The 20820-nt window shown below is 41.7% G+C and overlaps 1 protein-coding gene across 10 annotated transcripts in view; it reads right to left on the reverse strand.

Annotated features, from left to right (window-relative positions):
* Window positions 1-20820, reverse strand: part of Rnf111 (ring finger protein 111) — a 64856-nt gene that overhangs the window by 41552 nt on the left and 2484 nt on the right. Inside the window, exon 1 of one of the 10 annotated variants that reach the window (XM_069995291.1) lies at window positions 17523-17594. The exons of the other annotated variants lie outside the window; for them this stretch is intronic. The gene's annotated coding sequence lies outside the window, so the exon portion shown is untranslated. Of the gene's footprint in view, window positions 1-17522; window positions 17595-20820 lie in introns of those variants that run through there. 10 annotated transcript variants of the gene reach the window in all.

The following is a 20820-nucleotide window of genomic DNA, read 5'->3' on the forward strand; positions in this document are numbered from 1 at the left end:
TCCTCAGCACCACATAAGAAAAAAGCCGGAAGTGGTATTGTGACTCAAGTGGTAGAGCGCTAGCCTTGAGCTGAAGAGCTGAGGGACAGCGCCCAGGCCCAGAGTTCAGGCCCCACGACCGGACCCCCCCCCAAAAAAGATCAAGGTTCAAAGCTTGTCTAGGCAGAAAAGTCCCCGAGACTCCACCTCTGATCAACTAGAAAAGGCTAGACTGGTGGCATAGTTCTGGTGATACAGAGCTAGCCAAATAAGTGGGAAGCTTAAAGTTCAAACACCAACTCCAAAAAAACAAACAATGGGCGGGGAAAATGGTAGAGTGTTGACTGGAATTCATGAAGCCCTGGGTTGGATTCCTTCTTACCACATAAAAACAGAAAAAGCCGGAAGTGGTGCTGTAGCTCAAGTGGTAGAGTGCTAGCCTTGAGCAAAAAGAAGCATGAGGGACATTGCTCAGCCTGAGTTCAAGCCCCAGGACTGGCAAAAAAATAAACAAAACAAAAAACAAACAACAAAAAAAACATAGGGAAGAAGTGTTGGTTTCATTTAGCTTTGTTTTTTGTTTTTGTTGTTTTTGCTTTTGTTTTTGTTTTACTAATTTGCCTAGCATCAAACCACTATGTTAATATCCTGAAACATTCAATCACAAATGCTCCAAGTTCAGGGCTGGGAAGGTAACTCAGTGGTAGAGTGCTTGCCTTGCATGCGTGAGGTCCTGGGTTCGATTCCTCAGCACCAACAAAAAAAAAAAAAAAAAGCTCCAAGTTCTAATTTTGTTATAGGTCCATAGCAAATCTTATCAGATTTCTGTCTCAGACTCTAAATTTTTTTTTTTTAATTTTTTTTTTTCCGGTCGTGGAGCCTGAACTCTGGGCCTGGGAGCTGTCCCTCAGCTCTTCAGCTCAAGGCTAGCACTCTACCACTTGAGCCACAGCGCCACTTCCGGCTTTTTTCTTTTTGCTTATGTGGTGCTGAGGAATCGAACCCAGGGCCTTGAGCATGCAAGGCAAGTGCTCTACCACTGAGCCACCTTCCCAGCCCTAAATTTTTCTTCTTTATTTGTCAAAATCTAGAAATTTTGGCCATGAGACTCTTATCTCCAATAAACTACTCAGAAAAAAACCAGAAGTGGCACTGTGGTTCAAGTGGTAAGAATGCTAGCTTTGAGCACAGAGAGGCTGAGGGACAATGCACCAGCCCTGAGTTCAATGCTCAGGACCAGCCAAAACAAACAAATTTTATTCTATTTTACTTTCACAAAGTGTTCAGAGAAGAAACAGAAGACAGGCAAATAGAAAACAAAAAGCAAAGCTAAGAGATTTAAAGTGCACTGGTACCAAGACTGCGTGTTTTTGGATAAGGTTGTACTACAGGGCTGGAGATGAAGCTTAGTGATTTAAACACACACACACACACACACACACACACACACACACACACACACACACACACACACACACACACACACACACACACACACACACACACACACACACACACACACACACTCATCTAGTACACACACTCTAGATTTGATCCTCAGCAAGGCAGGAAAAAAATTCAGAGATTCCAGAAATGATTTTCAATAGGAGTGCCACATAACTGAAAAGGAATAACTTTTTGAACAAACAGAGATCAAACAACTGGAGAGCAATATGGAAAGATATGAATCTCAGTCCCTACCTCTTAGCAGACATAAAACAGCCTGAAAGGGATTAGAGACCAAAACCTGCAACTGTAAAGCTCCCAGAAAAAAAATTCATGTAAGTGTATCATGAGCAAACACTACATAGGCTAGAAAAGCACTAACCAAATCAATGATTTCTAATTGATTAACTAGACTATCAAAATCATTCTTCAAAAGCTCAAGTGAGAAGTGGTGCTGTGGCTCAAGTGGTAGAGCACTAGCCTTAAGTTGAAGAGCTCAGGGACAGTGCCCAGGCCCAGAGTTCAAATCCCACACCAAAAAAACAAACAAACAAACCAAAAAAAGCTCAAGTGGTTGAATGCCTGACAAGCAAGAGTGAGGCCCTGAGTTCAATCCCCAGTACTGTTTACAAAAAAGAAACAAAGATAAATAAGCAAGTTAAACATAGAAAAATTATATAATATAACATGTAACTTAGAAGTATCTATATACACATACACCTCTCTAATGTGAAAACTCCTATTTTACTAAGATAATCCCACAAAAAAGATTTTTTTTTTTTTTGGTCCGGTCGTGGGGACTGAACTCTGGGCCTGGACACTGTCCCTCAGCTTTTTCAGCTCAAGGCTAGCGCTCTACCACCTGAGCCACAGCACCACTTCCGGCTTTTTACTTTTTGCTTATGTGGGGCTGAGGAATCGAACCCAGGGCCTCATGTATGCAAGGCAAGCGCTCTACCACTGAGCCACCTTCCCAGCCCCCACAAAAAAGATTTTTAACAGACATTTCTCAAAACATACAAAATGTTCAGAACCTATTATTGGAGAGGGACAAATTTAATGAATAAGCTATAAATGCACATCCAATAAAAAGCTAATGGTAAAAAGAAGCAACCCATTCTGTCCAGCAATTGGAACTCCACACGCATTCTTGGACAGCTTTTAATAATATAGTAGTAACTCCATGCATGCCATTCTGAAAACATTTACATGAAAACATGAATGAATGCCCACAGCATCTCCAATGAGTAGATAAACCATGACATGTAGATTCAAAGGGTAGCAGACAGCAACAGTAGGGAACAGCTGATATATATGTAACAATGTGGATCAATCTCAAAAGCATCATGCTTCCAGATGGGAAGTCGATACAATTTACTCTATATGATTCCATTTATAGAAGGGTTTTTGTTTAGCTTGTGGCATGTACTCAGTGCTTAGGGAACCTCCCTTAGCTTTTTTGCTGAAGTTTGCTGCTCTACCACTTGATCCATGGCTCCATTTTCCAGCTTTTTGCTAGTTAATTGGAAGTAAGAGTCTCACAGACTTTTTCTTCTTGGGCTGGCTGGCTTTGAACTGCAATATTATACATGAAGTTTTAGTGCCAAGAAATCTAATCTATAGTGTGTCAAGAATAACACTTGGGCTAGGCACTGGTGGCTCACACCTATAATCCTATTCAGGATGCTGAGATCTGAGAATCACCGTTCAATGCCAGGCAGGAAAGTTTGTGAGACTCTTATCTCCACTTAACCATGAGGAAACAAACAACCACAACCACCACCACCACAACAACAAAAAGAATCACACTTGGGGCTGCTTGGCACTGGAGGTGGCTGATGGCAAAGAAATATAAAGGAACTTTCTAGAGTTATGGAAGGTTTCACTTGGGAATTCATTACATAAATATATACATCTGACAAAAATAATCAAACTGTACAGTAAATGTTTACCTCATAACTGGTCTTTAAAGAATAAGTTCACTATAGAAAAGCCCAGATGTGGGGCTGGGAAGGTGGCTCAGTGGTAGAGTGCTTGCCTTGCATGCTTGAGACCCTGGATTCGATTTCTCAGCACCACATAAGCAAAAAGAAAAAAGCCGGAAGTGGCACTGTCGCTCAAGTGGTAGAGTGCTAGCCTTGAGCTGAAGAGCTGAGGAACAGTGCCCAGGCCCAGAGTTCAGGCCCCACGACCGGACCCCCCCAAAAAAACAGAAAAGCTCAGATGTACAGATTAAAAAAAAAATACACATCCAGGAGCTGGTGGCTCATGCCTGTAATCCTAGCAACTCAGAAGGCTGAGATCTGAGGATCACAGTTCAAAGCCAGCCCAGGCAGGAAAGTCCATGAGACACTAATCTCTAATAAAACTACCAGAAAACCAGAAGTGGCACTGTGGCTCAAGTGGTAGAGCACTAGCCTTGAGCTGAAGAGCTCAGTGTTAGCACCTAGGTGCAGAGATCAAGCCCCACATCACACACACACACACACACACACACACACACACACACACACACACACACACACACACACACACACACACACACACACACACACACACACACACACACACACACACACACACACACACACACACACACACACACACACACACACACACACACGGCTCAAGTGGTAGAGCACTAGCCTTGAGCTGAAGAGCTCAGTGTTAGCACCTAGGTGCAGAGATCAAGCCCCACATCACACACAGACACACACAGACACACACAGACACAGACACACACACACACACACACACACACAGAGGCTGGGAATGTGTCTTAGTGGTAGAGTGCTTACCTAGTATATACCTAGTATATACAAAACAGAAAAAAAAAAAAAAACAGAAAAGGCCAGAAGTGGCACCATGGCTCAAGTGGTAGAGTGCTAGCCTTCAGCAAAAGAAGCTTGGGGACAGTGCCCATACTCTGTGTTCAGTCCCCAGGACTGGCAAACATACAGCTTTTTCTTTCTTTAAGAAGTAATATAGAATTAGTGAGTTCCTCAATACTGGAATTTCCTACTGATTTAAAAGCCAACACTGCTTTGACTTTTTTTTTGGTCATGGGGCTTGAACTCTGGGTCTAGGCGCTGTCCCTGAGCTCTTCAGCCCAAGGCAAGCTCTCTACCACTTGGAATGGCAAAATAAATAAACTAAATTAGAAAACAAGGACCTAATTTAGGAAGCAATACTGTCCAAGGAAACAATTTTCTCCTAAGTCTAAATACTTCAAATACAATTTATTTTTTGTTTTATGTAGGTCAGTGACAATATGCAACCTAGACAAAATTACTTAACAAATATATTCTAAAGTGAGAGAACAGAGTGTTAAGAGAAAATCAGGAAGAACTTTTGGCACTTAATGAAAGTAAAAACATACTGGCAGACATCATAAAGTGAAAAATCATCCGAGCTCTGGAGATGATGCTTGCATTCCACTGACTGTATGCGTAGAATGAACAAAAATGGAAGATGAATGCTTGCTGTTTTCTAGCTGGTCTGACTTTTCCTATCTCTCTCCTGATAGGAGCATCTTGCTGTGCTGTCTGAAGGTGACATCTGTTTATCTTCCCAAGTCATGGACCATAAACACAAGCCTACTAACTTCACAAGGAAAATGTGATTGGTTCCAACACAAAAGGGAAAATAAGAGTTGTTGAACTATGAGACACTCTATGTCTCTATTTTTACATAAAACTTTACAGTTTTTCAAGGTTATTTTTGAACTAAATGCCATTTTTGCCTCCCTTGGATCAGTGTAATGAGACAAGTGAAAGAAAAATTCTTATAGCAAGAACCACAAGATGCAAGCTGATAAACAATTCTGGAATACTACTTGGGAAAAACAAAGCTGTATTATTCTGTATGCTAACATCAGCTCCTTTAACTTTTTTGTTTTTGTTTTGTTGCTACCACTCACTGCTTAAAAGAAATGATTAAGAAGAAACTAAGTACATGGCTCTTGAAAGTTCAAGGCCATATTCCATAACTCAAAAAAACAACAAAGGGCTGGGCACTGGTAGCTCACGCCTGTAATCCTAGCTACTCAGGAGGCTGAGATCTGAGGATCGCGGTTCAAAGCCAGCCCGGGCAGGAGAGACCATGAGACTCCTATCTCCAATAAACCACCAGAAAACCGGAAGTGGCACTGTAGCTCAAGTGGTAGAGCGCTCGCCTTGAGCTGAAGAGCTGAAGGACAGCACCCAGGCCCAGAGTTCAAGCCCCACGACCGACAAAAAAAAAAAAAACCAACAAAGGGGCTGGGAAGGTGGCTCAGTGGTAGAGGGCTTGCCTTGCATGCATAAGGCCCTGGGTTCGATTCCTCAGCACCATATAAGCAGAAAAAGCCAGAAGTGGCACTGTGGCTCAAGTGGTAAAGCACTAACCTTGAGCTAAATTGCTGAGAGACAGTGCCTAGACCCAGAGTTCAGGCGCCACAACCGACCAAAAATAAATAAATAAATAAATAAAATTATTATATTATCTTTCCCAAGGATTCCATGTTCTACATGGAAAGTGCTAGTCCTAGCACTCATCTGGATTCCTGTACATATGTCTGTTCTAACATTTACATATTATTTGTGGTGAGTCATTAAAGTTTTGGTTTCAGTATATATAAACGAAGTTCTTCCCACAGGGGAAAATCAGAAAAGAGACAACTGAGGATCAATGAAGATAAGGAATAATGCTGGCTTCAGCAGCACATACACTAAAATTGGAATGACAGAAAGATTAGCATCCCTCTACAGGGATGACACACAAATTCATTAAGCACCCTATCTGAAAAAGAAGCAAAAAAGAAGGAAGAAAAAATATTTCACAATCCCAGCTACAAAGAAGTAATAGGAGCACAGTTCCAGGACAGCCCCAGGCAAAAACATTAAGACCCCCTCTGAAAATAAACCAAAGCAAAAAGGGGCAAAGTGAAACTTAAGTGGTAGAGTGTTTACCTAACAAACACAAGGCCTTGATTTTAAAACTCTAGTACTGCCCCCAAAAAAACAGGAAAGAAAAAGAAAAAAAGAAACATTTGCTAATTCAAGATTAGTAGGTCATCCAAACTTTTTCAATCCCAAGCATCTTAGATCAAAATAGGACCAAGAAATGTCACCTAGATAACAGAAATTAATTCTATAGATTACTAATATTTAGACATACAGGATATCACAACAGAAATTAATTCTATAGATTACTAATATTTAGACATACAGGATATTACTGATAGTACATTATGTATCACTTATTTTCGTTAAGTATTTGTTGAATGTACTAATGTAGGTACTGCCTTGAGCAAGACAGAGAAAAATCTTTGCTTTCATGGAAACTTCACGCAAATGAAAATCAAGCAATCAAGATGCAATTTTATTTATTTATTTATTTGTTGATCGGTCATGGGGCCTGAACTCTGGGCCTGGGTGCTGTCCCTCAATACTTCAGCTCAAGGCTAGCGCTCTACCACTTGAGCCATACATAGCACCACTTCTGGCTTTTTCTGCTCATGTGGTGCTCAGGAATTGAACCCAGGGCCTCATGAACGCAAGGCAAGCACTCTACCACTGAGCCATCTTCTCAGCCCCTCAAGATGCAATTTTAGAGACAAATATATACTACAAAATAAATACATGATAAGAATTAATAATCAGCATGTGCCTCTAAGCAGGTAAAGAACTAAATCATAGCTAGGTGCCAGTGGCACCTGTAATCCTAACTACTCAGGAGGCTGAGATCTAAGGATCATTGTTCAAAGCCAGTGAAGGCAGGAAAGCTCATGAGACTCTTATTTCCAATAAACCATTCAGAAAACCAGACAGAAGTGGAATGTGGCTCAAGTGATAGAGTGCTAGCCTTGAGCTAAATAGCTGAGGTACAGAGCCCAGGCCCAGAGTTCAAATCTCATGATCAACCAAAAAAAAAAAAAAGAAAGAAAGAAAAGAAAAGAAAAAGAAAAAGGAAAAGAAAAGAACTAAATCGTGAGAATGAACTAGCCACACACAGAAGTGAAGCCACAATTCTGCAGAAAGAGTGATTTGGACAGAAGAAAATGAGACTATACAAAGAACTGAAAGAAGGGTATTGGCACAAGAGGATCAGAAATGGTCTAAGGCCAGATCAGATAAGGACTACTAAAAACAAAAACAAAACCCACCTCATCTCAACAAGGTAATGGTAGCTCATACCAGTTTTCCTAACTACTTGGGAGGCTGAGAATGAACGATCATGGCTTGAAGCCAATTGGACAAAAAGTTTGTTAGAGTCCTCAGCACATAGCTGGACACACAGGTACACATGGCTCTAATCCCAAGGTACACAGGAGGCCAAAAGAAGGATCAGAGTAGAGTTCTCAAGAAGTCCAGGTAAAAAAGTACAGACTCCCTCTCCACCAAGGAAAGTTGAACAACTATGCACTTGTGATAGTGCATAGAGACAGGCTGCAGCTTAGGCATGCACTTGGGCAGGATTTGAGACTCTATCCTAAAAATAACTGGTGAAAAACTGGGCTAGAGGCATGGCTCAATGCTATCTCACAAGTCTAGCAAGCATGAGATTAACTTCAAACTCTAGTACATAATAATAATAATTTTTAAAAAATGATGATGATAACCCACCTCTCCAGGGAATTGAAGTTTATACAAGTTGAGAGACTGGCCTGAGGTCTGATAACAAATGCCTGGATGTAACTTACTGGTCTTGGACACTCTTTCCACCCCTCCCTTTACCCCATCTCTCTTTCTCTCTAACTGCATAGCCACAGTTATGAGCTCTCAATCATAGCTTCACCTTTTGTTTTTTTTTTCTGTCTTTTTTTGTTGGTTGTGGGGCTTGAACTCGGGGCCTGAGAGCTGTTCCTAAGCTCTTCAGTTCAAGGCAAGCACTCTACCCCTTGAGCCACAGCACCACTTCCGAGGCTCCTGAGTAGCTAGGATTACAGGCATGAGCCCCCAGCACCCTGCAGCTTCAGCTTCTATAATTTCATTTTCTCATAAGACTGTTACTCACCTGTATTTAATCACACATATTTCTATAAATATCTATAAATCTATATATTAAGTATAAACCACCTCCAACAGTAGTTGAAAGTGCTAATGCTCTATAAAAATGTAGCAACTGGCCAGGTACCAGTGCCTCACGCCCATAATTCTAGCTACTTAGGAGGCTGAGATCGAAGGATCACAGTTTGAAGCCGGGCTGAAAAGTCCCCTGAGACTCTAATCTCCAATTGAGCTCCAGAAAACAAGAAATGGTGCTGTGGCTCAAAGTGGTAGAGCTCTAGCCTTGAGCAAAAGAGCTCAAGGACAAGGACTAGGCCCTGAGTTCAAGCCCTACAACTGAACCACCCCCCACAAAAGTAACAACTGCTACAGGATAATGTACCAAATATTGCTGGACAATTGACTATGCAGGAGAAATCGTCCCGAAGTGTAAGAGCTGATTCTTAAGAACATGACTTAAAGAACAAGCAGCAGGCATAGCAGAGTTATGACAGGAAGATAACCAACCATATTCAATTCTTTTTTTAAAATGATTTCATAGAAAATACAATCAGATTCATGATAATAAATTCTATAGGTATTCTCTAATAATATCTTTACCACATGATCTTATTTGGGTTTTTGTTCTTGTTGTTGCTGTTTGCCTATCCTAGGACTTGAACTGGAGGCCTGGGCTCCGTCCCTGATACTATTCTCTATCAAAGTATGCAGTTGTAAAATTTTGTAAAAGCAAAAGCACCAAATGTGTAAAAACTGTTTGTTCACATACTTAAACATAATTGTAACTCTAAAGTTAGGAGTAGAGCCCAGTTCTGTGATAGTAATACAACTTGATCCTGATAACAGTATCATGACTATGAAGAGAAAAAAATAACATTTTGTTTAAATATGGTAAATTATATACATATCTTTACCACAAAATGCTTCAAATTCCCACTAAGCTGGCAGCAATTTTTTTTTTTAAATCCACAACAAAATAAGAAGCTAGCAGTAGGTAAAGAAATGGCAACAAATGAGCTGGGATGTAGCTCAGTGAAAAAGCACTTGTCTAGCCAACTGCCACATCCTGGGTTCGATTCTCCAATACCAAAAAAAAAAAAAAAAAGAAAAGATGAAATAGCAACATCATATCATTTGACTAGTAGGAACTCCAAAAGATGAGAATAAGAGAAATCAATGACTATGAAGCTGTCAAAGATTTAAGAATATTTATAATGTACATAATATATGATACAAGAATATTTCCTTAAACTAAAGGAAATCACAGCCTTGCTACCTTTGTCCTCCCAAGAAGGCCATTTACCTCCTAGCTCACACCATTCTGGCCCCAGCACCTCTTAGCTACTCCTGCAAGCAAGAACTGCTGTTACCTCAGGCATGCCACTGCTAGTCCAGCGACCCACAGTGCTTGCCACCACATACCCACAGACTCACTCATTTCCTTTAGGTCTGACTCAAATATTTCCTTCTCCATGAGACCTTCGCTGACCACTTGTATTTTAAAACTCAATACATTTGTTTAAAAATTGTGGAGGGGCCGGGTGCTGGTGGCTCACTCCTGTAATCCTAGCTACTCAGGAGGCTGAAAGATATCTAAGACTCACGGTTCAAAGCCAGCCTGAGCAGGAAAATCCATGAGACTTTTTTTTTTTTTTTTTTTTTTGGTAATGGGGCTTGAACTCGGCCTGAGTGCTGTCCCTCAGCTCTTCAGCTCAAGGCAAGCACTCTACCACTTGAGCTACAGCGCCACTTCCGGTTTTCTAGTGGTTTATTGGAGATAGGAGTCTCACGGTCTCTCCTGCCCGGGCTGGCTTTGAACCAAGATCCTCAGATCTCAGCCTCCTGAGTAGCTAGGATTACAGGTGTGAGCCACCAGTGCCCGGCATCCATGAGACTCTTATCTCCAATAAACCACCAGAAAACCAGAAGTGGCGCTGTGGCTCAGGTAGTAGAGTGCTAGCTGAAGAGCTGAAGAGCTGAGGAACAGCGTCCAGGCCTAGAGTTCAAGCCCTTCGATGGACATAAACAAACAAACAAACAAACAAACAAATAAAATAGTGAAGGGCTGAGAATATGCATGCATGAAGCCCTGGGTTAGATTCCTCATACCATATAAACAGAAAAGGCTAGAAGCGATGTTGTGACTCAAGTAGTAGAATCCAGCCTTAAGCAAAAGCAGCTCAGGGACAGTGCCCCTCAACCCCTAGCACTTGAACTTGAGTTCAAGCCCTAGGATTGACAAAAATAAACTAAAAAAATAAAGAAATAAAAATTCTGGAAAAATAAAAGGAGAAACAAGTAAAAACAAAAAGTTAACCTCATGCACTGTCTTCTTTCTCCAATTCAATTATTTCTATAATTACCACCTACAAATTTTGTATGCTTTCCCACTAGACCAGAGACTGTTTTGGCCATGATTTTGGTCCCCAAAACTTAACCTGGCTAGTATTCACTAAAGATTTACTGAATTGATATTTTAAGTAATTTTAAGACTGCAATGAGGCTGGCTAAGTAACTTAATGGGACTACTCTTGCCTATGCCTATCATACACAACCCCAGGTTCATTGCCCGTACCACAAACATGAACATGCGCACGCGCAAACTGCAGTAGAACTACAATGAGGCAGAAGGGATAAAGGGGGAAGTGTGAACACATCTGCCAGAAGTTAGAAGACTTACAACTGGTTAATTCTCTGGAGAAGCACTGCTCAAGCTTGGCTTGTGAAGATTCTTACTCTTGTGAAGACTCTTAACTCTAGTTCTTGAAGTCCTGGGGTTTGGACTCAGGGTTTCCCGCTTGCTAGGCAGGTGCTCTACTATTTGAGCCCTATCTCCAGACCCCCAACTTTGACATTGTTGAACAGAAATAACAAAACCACAGACCTATTTTGAATTCAAGACTTCCTTTAAGTCTGATTTCATAGATGAAAGATGTCTTCTACTGCCTCTGTACTGAACTTATTTTGACAAATTATTCTGATTAAATTATAAGAAAACCTAGCCGGGTGCTAGTGGCTCACGCCTGTAATCCTAGCTACTCAGGAGGCTGAGATCTGAGGATCACGGTTCAAAGCCAGCCTGGGCAGGAGAGACCATGAGACTCCTATCTCCAATAAACCACCAGAAAACCGGAAGTGGCGCTGTCGCTCAAGTGGTAGAGCACTCGCCTTGAGCTGAAGAGCTGAGGGACAGTGCCTAGGCCCAGAGTTCAAGCCCCACAACCAACCAAAAAAGAAAAAAGAAAACCCAGCTTTGGGGGCTGGGAAGATGGCTCAGTGGTAGAGCACTTGCCTTGCATGCCTGAGGCCCTGGGTTCGATTCCTCAGCACCACATAAGCAAAATGAAAAAAGCCAGAAGTGGCACTGTGGCTCAAGTGGTAGAGCACTAGCCTTGAGCTGAAGAGCTGAGGGACAGCACCCAGGCCCAGAGTTCAGGCCCCATGACCGGACCCCCCCCCCCAAAAAAAAAAAAAGAAAGAAAGAAAAGAAAACCCAGCTTTGTAAAAAAAAATTTTTTTTTTGGGTCCGGTCATGGGGCTGGATTTCTGGGCCTGGGCGCTGTCCCTCAAGTCTTCAACTCAAGGCTAGCGCTCTACCACTTGAGCCACAGTGCCACTTCCGGCTTTTTTCTTTTTGCTTATGTGGTGCTGAGGAATCGAACCCAGGGTGTCAGGCATGCAAGGCAAGCACTCTACCACTGAGCCACCTTCCCAGCCCTAAAATATTTATGTGAAAAAGAAAGCAGCACACTGATCAAGATGCTTCATTAAATGGCAACTCCTTTGTATAACTACTTTAAAATGGAAATAAAAAAGAATTAGCATTTTTAATAACTTTCTCAGGTAATAGTGGACATTATTTACACTTTACCCCAAAACTTGACAAACTTTATAAAGTTCAGTTGAAATGTGAAATCTGAAACTATTATCAGTGAAACTTTTCATGTTGTTTCAATAAAAATCTATTACTATATTTTTCATTTTCTGAAGATCTTTTATGTATGCATAACTTTGTAATATCATGCATTAGTCAAACCTGAAAAACACCCAATTATGCAATATTCCCAAACACCAACACATTTCATAATCAGCAGTGTGTGTGTGTGTGTGTCCAGATGCTGTGACATATATTTCTTAATACAAGTTACTCTGCAACCTGAGTCAGGAAGATCACATTTGAAGCCAGCCCGGGTTAACTTCGTAGGACTTCGTCTCAAAAAAATGTAGTAAAAGTTGCTGGGGGTATAGTTGAGTGGTAGAGTACTTGCCTAACATATGTGACATCCTAGGGTCAATCACTAATACACAAAAATAAATTTTAAAAATAAAAAATGTGTAGCTAGTACCAGTGGCTCACACCTACAATCCTAGCTACTGTCAGGAACCTGAGAATCATGATATGAAACCAGACATGACAGACAAATCTGCAAGAGACTAAATTCTAAATAACCAGCAAAATACAACAACTGGAGGCAATGCTCAAGTGACAGGACACCAACCACAGAGAAAAGCTGAGACTGAGAGGTCAGGAGGTCATGCTCCAGTATGGACACTAAATAAATATGTAAAAAAGAAAAGCTCTGAGTAACTATTAAGATCACAGTCTTTCGGGCTGGGAAAGTGGCTCAGTGGTACATACAGCGCTTGCCTTGTATGCATGAGGCCCTTGCTGGGTTCTATTCCTCAGCACCACATATGCAAAAAGAAAAAAGCCAAGGGCTGGGAAGGTGGCTCAGTGGTAGAGCGCTTGCCTTGCATGCATGAGGCCCTGGGTTCAATTCCTCAGCACCACATAAGCAAAAAATAAAAAAGCCGGAAGTGGTGTTGTGGCTCAAGTGGTAGAGTGCCCAGGCCCAGAGTTCAGGCCCCATGACCGGACCCAAAAAAAAAAAAAAAAAAAAAGCCAGAAGTGGTGCTGTAGCTCGTGGTAGAGCACTAGCCTTGAGCTAAGAGCTGAGGGACAGCTCCCAGACCCAGAGTTCAAGCCCCACGACCAGACCCCCCCCCAAAAAAAACTGCTATTTTCTGAACATACCTAACAAAATAGCAAGAGGAACTCTACCTCCAAAAGAATTGGGTAGTTAAAAAAAAAAAGTTGAACAGAAGCTTTATTTTCCCCTGTACCTTGTACTTTGTTAACTTGATATCATTTGCATTACTTTAAAAAAAAAAAAAAAAAAAGATCTGGGCACTGGTGGCTCACACCTGTAATACTAGCTACTCAAGAGAATACTAGCTACTCTGAGGATCACAGTTCAAAGCCAGCCAAGGCAGGAAAGTCCAAGAGATTTTTTTGGGGAGGGGGTCTGGCCATGGGGTCTGAATTTTGGTCCTGGGCGTTGTCCCTCAACTCTTCAGTTCAAGGCTAGTGCTCTACCACTTGAGCCACAGTGCCATTTCCAGCTTTTTTTTCTGCTTATGTGGTGCTGAGGAATCGAACCCAGGGCCTCATGCATGCGAGGCAAGCACTCTACCACTGAGCCACCTTCCCAACCCCCAAGAGATTTTTATCTCCAATTAACCCCCAGAAAATCAGAAGTAGCACTGTGGCTCAAGTGGTAGAGTGGTCACTTTGAGCTAAAGAGCTCAGGGACAGTGCCCAGGCCCAGGGTTCAAGCCCCACAACTGACCAAAAAAAAAAAAAAAAAAAAAAAAAAGCTACTCAGAAGTCTGGGATCAGAGAACAATAGTTTGAAGCCAGCCCAGGCAGAAAAGTCCATGAGACTCTTTCTGCCTGAGCTGGCTTTGAACCAGGACTCTTACATCTCAGCCTCCTGAGTAGCTAGGATTACAGGCATAAGTCACAGTGCCTGGACTCTCCAGGAGACTCTTATCTCCAATTAACCACCAAATAGCTGGAAGTGGAGCTGTGGCTCAAATGGTAGAGTGTTAGCCTTGTCCAAAAATAGCTCAGGAATGGTTCGTGGGCCCTGATTTCAAGGACAGGTCTGGCACACACAAAAACAAAGGGGAAAGAGAAAGTGGGGGAGGAGGAGGAGGAGGATGGGGTAGGGGGAGAGGGAGAGGGAGAGGAGAAGAGAAGAGAGGAGATCTAAACTGACATCAAAAGTTAATAAGCAGAGCTGGAAGCTGGGAGCTCATGCCTGTAATCCTAGCTACACAGGAGGCTGAGATCTGAGGATCTCAGATAGAAGGCCAGTTTGAAGCTAGCCTGGGCAGTAAAGTCTGTGAGATTCTCATCTCCAATAAACTATTCAGAAAGAGCTAGAAGTAGGACTATGGCTCAAGTGGTAGAGCACTAGCCTTGAGCAAAAGAAACTCAGAGACAGCGCCCAAACCCTTGCGTTCAAGCCCCATAATCAACCAAAAAAAAGAAAAAAAAAGAAAAAGTGAATTAAACTGGATGCTGGTGGCTCATGCCTATAATCCTAGCTACTAAGGAGGCTGAAATCTAAGGATCACTGAAGCCAATCTTGGTAGGACTAGCACCAAAAAAAAAAAAAAAAAACCAAAAAACAAAAAACAAAGGTAGAAGGGCTAGGAGCATAGCTCAAGTAGTACAACACCTGCCTCATACTGGGTGGATTTCAATCTCTAGTACCAAGAGAAAAAAAGTAAAGAAAAAATGCATGCAAATATTCTACTAAGAAATAGGAACACAGGACGTGGAGGGTAAAGCTAAGTAGTACAACATGTGCTTAGCATGCTTGAGGATTCTGTGTTCAATACAAAATGCCACCCCAATTTTTTTTTTTGAAAATGATTTACGAAAACAATGAACAAGGCTAGGCCCCTGTGGCTCAAACTTGTAAGAGGAAACTGAAGAGACTAAGTAAAAGTGTGAGGATCCAGATTCTATTTCAAAGCCAACCCAGACAAACAAATCCAAGAGACTCTTATCTCCAAAGCAGAGGTTTGGCTAAAGTAATGGAGCACCAGCCTTGAGCAGAGAAAGCTAAGCAAGAGCACGAGACCCTGAATTCAAGCCCCATTATCAGCACAATAAATAAATCCATGAACAGATAAAATTTGTTTCAAAAATAAGTTCAAAATACTGTTTAGGTTTAAAAATATTAAAATATAGATCCAGGGGCCCGTGGCTCATGCCTGTAATCCTAGCTACTCAGGAGGCTGAGATCTGAGGATCTCGGTTCAAAGCCAGCCCAGGCAGGAAAGTCCATGAGACTCTGATCTCTAATAAACCACTCAAAAGCGGAAGTGGACCTATGGCTCAAGTGGTAGCGCACGAGCCTTGAGCTGAAGAGCACAGGGACAGTGCCCAAGCCTAGAGTTCAAGCCCCATGACTGACCAAAAAAAAAATTAAAATACGGGCAGGGTGGGTGAAAAAAAAAAAATATATATATATATATAAATATTCATGCATTAGTCAAAGAATAACCATGAAATACACCAAAATGTAATAGCTACTTCCTGTAATGATGTGTTGATAAGTTTCTATCATATATGAAATTTTCAAGTTTTTTAAATTCATTTAAAAAGCTAGCTAAAACCAGTAATTTACTTCAGGACAGTTTGAAAGGTGGACATAAGGAGAATCACAGTTCAAGGCCAGTCTACACAAAAAATTAGCAAGCAGTCAACAATTAACAAGCTGGGAATATTGGTATATGCCAGCCATTCTAGCTACTCAGGAGGTGTAAACAGGAAGACTGAGGTCCAGGCTTGCTTGGGCAAAAATACAAGATCCTATGAAAAAGAAATAAAGCAAAAAAGAGCTAAGGGTATGTCTCAAGTGGTAAGTATAAAGCCCTGAATTTATTTATTTGGGGGGGGGGGGGTCCAGTCGTGGAGCCTGAACTCTAGGCCTGGGCGCTGTCCCTCAGCTCTTTTATTTTTTTTTGGGGGGGGGGGTCCAGTCATGGTGCCTGGGCACTGTCCCTCAACTCTTCAGCTGTAGACTAGCACTCTACCACTTGAGCCTCAGCCCCACTTCCAGCTTTTCTGCTTATGTGGTGCTGAGGAATCGAACCCAGGGCCTCATGCATGCAAGGCAAGCACTCTACCACTGAGCCACCTTCTATTTCATATGACCACAAGACTATATCAGAACATAACTCAATAGTTATTTGAAAAACAGCAGTTAAGAATAAAATAGTTGGGGCTGGGAAGTGGTTCAGTCGTAGAGTGCTTGTCTCACAAGCATAAGGCCCTGGGTTCGATTCCTCAGTACCACAATAAGCAGAAAAGGCTGGAAGTGGCACTGTGGCTCAAGTGGTACAGTGCTAGCCTTGAGCTGAAGAGCTTAGGGACAGCGCCCAAGCCCAGAGTTCAGGCCCCATGACCAACCAAAAAAAAAAAAAAAAGAATAGTTACTTTAATATAAATGTGTAGCCCAAAAGCATCTACCATTTTTTCCCCTCATTCTTCAGTCTTCATCTCTAAAAATCATGGACACTTTCCTACATAGTCATAAAGCCACTATGATCTTTATCAACAATATAGGATCTCTTACAGGGTTTTAAAAATGACTTTCTAGCAGCCAGGCATGGTAGCACATGCTTATGAATCCCAGCTTAGAGGCAGGAGAATTCAGAATTCAATGCCACACCCTAGGATATACAACCAAAGCCTTTTTTTTTTTTTGGTCGGTCATGGGGCCTGACTTCTGGGCCAGGGCACTGTCTCAGCTCTTCAGCTCAAGGCTAGTGCCCTACCACTTGAGCCATAGCACCATTTTCAACAGCCAATGCTTTTCAAAAAACCTTCCTACCTAGCATGTACAAGGTCCTGGGTTCAAGCTAAAAAAGAAACAATTTTTAAACCTAAAGACTGTGAACAATTGGTTTCTTTGAATCTGAATTTAAACAAGGCCAACTTGAATTAGGTTCTAAAACATAAAATGTTCTTACTATATTTACATCACCGATCAACAATTATGACAAGCCTGAGACAAACCAAAAATTGATTTACATGCACAGATTGTCAGAATAAGACGCAAGCTAATGTATCTTCTACCTATAAGGACTCTTTCTCCCTTAGTCATCATGGCTGATTCTTCCTACTTGCTGGGATCACCAGTCAACTTTTACCTCTAGAAGATGGCTAGACTTAACCATCTGATCCACAGCAGAACCCCATTTCCATTCATCATCCATAACAGGTCTTATTTTCTCCAGAGCACTTACCACTAACTGAAACTACTCTATCCAGTATGTTTCCACTGAACAGCACATCCACTCCACAAAGGCAGAAGGCTTTCTACACAGACCAGTGACAGTGCCTAGAACATGAGACATTCATTAAATACTTAGTGAGTAAATAATAATGTAGGTCCTGTATTTAAAATGTTAAATTCAGCTAAGGTTTTTTTATTTTGTTTTGTTTTGTTTTGGCCTTCAAACATTTATAACTTTCTCCTCATCTAATGGTAATTTTTGAGTACCTATAGAAACCTGGGGACAAGTTCCCAAGAATTTGTGGGATGGTTAGGCACTGGTGGCCAAGCCTGTAATCCCTAGCTAACAAGGAGACTAAGATCTGAGGATCACAGTTCAAAGTCAGCCCAGGCAGTTACGTCTGTGAGACTCTTATCTCCAATTAACCACCAGAAAACCATAAGTGGTGCTGTGGCTAGCACTGAGCAAAAGAGCTGGGAGAGGAAGGAGGACAGGACAGTGCCCAAAGTTCAAGCCCTACGACCATTACAAAAAAAAAAAAAAAGAATCTGTGGAATGTAAGAAAGACCAAATATTCAAACACAGAATAATCTCAGGAACAATGACAGATTTCTCAAAGAAAAATAAATTATGCAGGCTGATTTAAAGAACATTACCAAGTTGGATGCAGTGGTTCAAGCCCTGTAATCACAACTATTCAGGAAGGCCAAAAGTGAGACCTCAACAAACAAGCTGGGCATGGTGGTTCACCCTGTAATCCCAGCTATGTAGAAGATGTAGAGAGGATAATCTTGGTCCAAAGTTGGCCCAGTGAAAAAGTAGGAGACTTTTTTCAGGAGACCTCTAAAAACAACTAAAGTGAAAAGGGCTAATAAAGATTTGGCTCACATGGTAGAGCTTGACTAGCAAATGCAAGACTCTGACTTCAAACCACAGTCCTCCACTACCACCAAAAAAAAAAACATTACCAGGAGTAATTACAAGTTTAATTTTTAGTACATTTGAGGGTGGGGGGAGGGGTGACATCCTGGGGCTTAAGCTCCAGGACTGGGCACTGTCTCTGAGCTTTTCTTTATTCTCAAGGCTAGTACTCTATCACTTGAGCTATACCTCCACTTCTAGCTTTTTGGTACTTAAATGGAGGTAAGAGTCTCACAGAATTTCCTGCCCAGGTTGCCTTCAAACCGCAATCCTTCCTGAGTAGCTAGGATTATACACATGGGCCACCAGTGCCCAGCTTTTGAATAATATCTACAATGAGCAGCAATATTACCTAGAATAACAAATATGGCTTTATCATAGGTTCATATATATGCATATGAATGATATTGATGTACATGGTGAAGAAATTTACACCCTTCCTGGAGATTTGATCATGACAAACACAACATGAATAGCTACTAAAATACCCAAGTCAAAACACAACACATTAAATTTGGGATGTATGGGGGGAGGGGGGAGGCGGGGAAGGGAAGTGAAGGGTAAACAAAGGAGGAGGCTGCAATGCTTGGTAAGAAATGTATGCATTATCCTGCCCATGTAATTGTAGCCCCTCTGTACAGTATGTTCTCAAATAAAATAAAATACAATTTAAAAAAAAAAAAGCTAATAATAAAAAGGAAGGATCAAAAAATTAAAAAAAAATAAATAAATAAATTTGGGATGTAGAGTAAACCAGAGTAATGGATCCTACACATTCTTTAACAATAGAGAAAGCTACAAAGCTCTCAGGAGGGAAATTCATTGATCCAGTGTACAGCAAGCTAAGCTGGGGCTTGAATTCAGGGCCTGAGTACTGTCCCTGAGCTTTTTGGCTCAAGGCTTTACCACTTGAGACAAAGCTCTACTTCTGGCTTTTTGGTAGAGTGGAAATAAAAGTTTCATGAGGAAGTGACACTGTGGCAAGTGGCCCAAGTGCCTTGAGCTGAAGAGCTAAGGGACAGGGCCCAGGCCCAGAGTTCAAGACTACGACTGATCCCTCCCCTCCCCCCCAAAAAAAAGTCTCATGAACATTCCTGCTTGGGCTGGCTTCAAACAGATCCTCTGACCCCTCTTGAGTCACTAGATTTACAGGTAGAGCCAATGGCACTGGGCTTCTATACTTTTGTGAGTGATAATATGGCCCACAGAATGTTAATGTTAAGTTACAGCATACTTAAATTATTATCGTTTTTATTACTATCGCTTTCCTCCCTATTGAAATCCTAGGCCACTGGTGGGGTGGAAGGAAAGTCAAAGCAGGGGCACATATAATTATTGGTAATTCGTGGACCTACCAAAAACTGGGACAACTGTTACTGAGGATATGTGGGATGTAAAAAAGACACACAAAAGGAATAAGATATTCAAGCAGGCTGGGCGCTGGTGGCTCACGCCTGTAATCCTAGCTACTCAGGAAGCTGAGATCTGAGGATCTCGGTTCAAAGCCAGCGCAGGCAGGAGAGACCATGAGACTCCTATCTCCAATAAATCACCAGAAAACCGGAAGTGGTACTGTAGCTCAAGTGGTAGAGCGCTCGCGTTGAGCTGAAGAGCTGAGGGACAGCGCTCAGGCCCAGAGTTCAAGCCCCATGACCGACCCCCCCCCCAAAAAAAAGACATTCAAGCATAATTCTGTACTTTTGCTGAACAATAAATTGCAGGTTGTTGAAAAAAAAATTGTAAGGGCTGGGAAGGTGGCTCAGTGGTAGAGCACTTGCCTTGCATGCATGAGGCCCTGGGTTCGATTCCTCAGCACCACATAAGCAAAAAGAAAAAAAGCCGGAAGTGATGCTGTGGCTCAAGTGGTAGAGCGCTAGCCAAGAGCTGAAGAGCTGAGGGACAGCACCCAGGTCCAGAATTCAGGCCCCACGACCGGACCCCCCCCCCAAAAAAAAAGAAAAAGAAAAAAAATTGTAACACTGAATTCCCTCCTTAGTCAAATAAAAAGAAACATCTAAACATCTACAAAGCTTTACTCAATGAGTTTTTTATCCTCATTTCTTGAAGTAAAAACTACCTAGGAGAATCTGATGTATTTCTTCTTCATTACTTTATACAAGTAAATTGCTAATCTCACCATCTAAGCATCATCAGAGTTATGTCTCAATTATCTGTAGCATTGAAGTACCAAAGTGAAGCCCACTGAGGTAGAACCTCTGCCAGAATGCATTTTTCACTGAAACAAAACAAAAAATTTTAATGAGGTTATGTTGCTTATACCTTGCTTCAAAAACCAACTCTATGCCTGTAATCCTAGCTACTCAGGAGGCTGAGATCTTGAAGATCACAGTTTGAAGCTAGCAGGGGCAGGAAAGTTGATGACACT

The sequence above is a fragment of the Dipodomys merriami genome, unplaced genomic scaffold (assembly GCF_024711535.1).
Source record: "Dipodomys merriami isolate MVZ:Mamm:240054 unplaced genomic scaffold, mDipMer1.0.p SCAF_48, whole genome shotgun sequence".
NCBI classification, from domain to species: Eukaryota; Metazoa; Chordata; class Mammalia; order Rodentia; family Heteromyidae; genus Dipodomys; species Dipodomys merriami.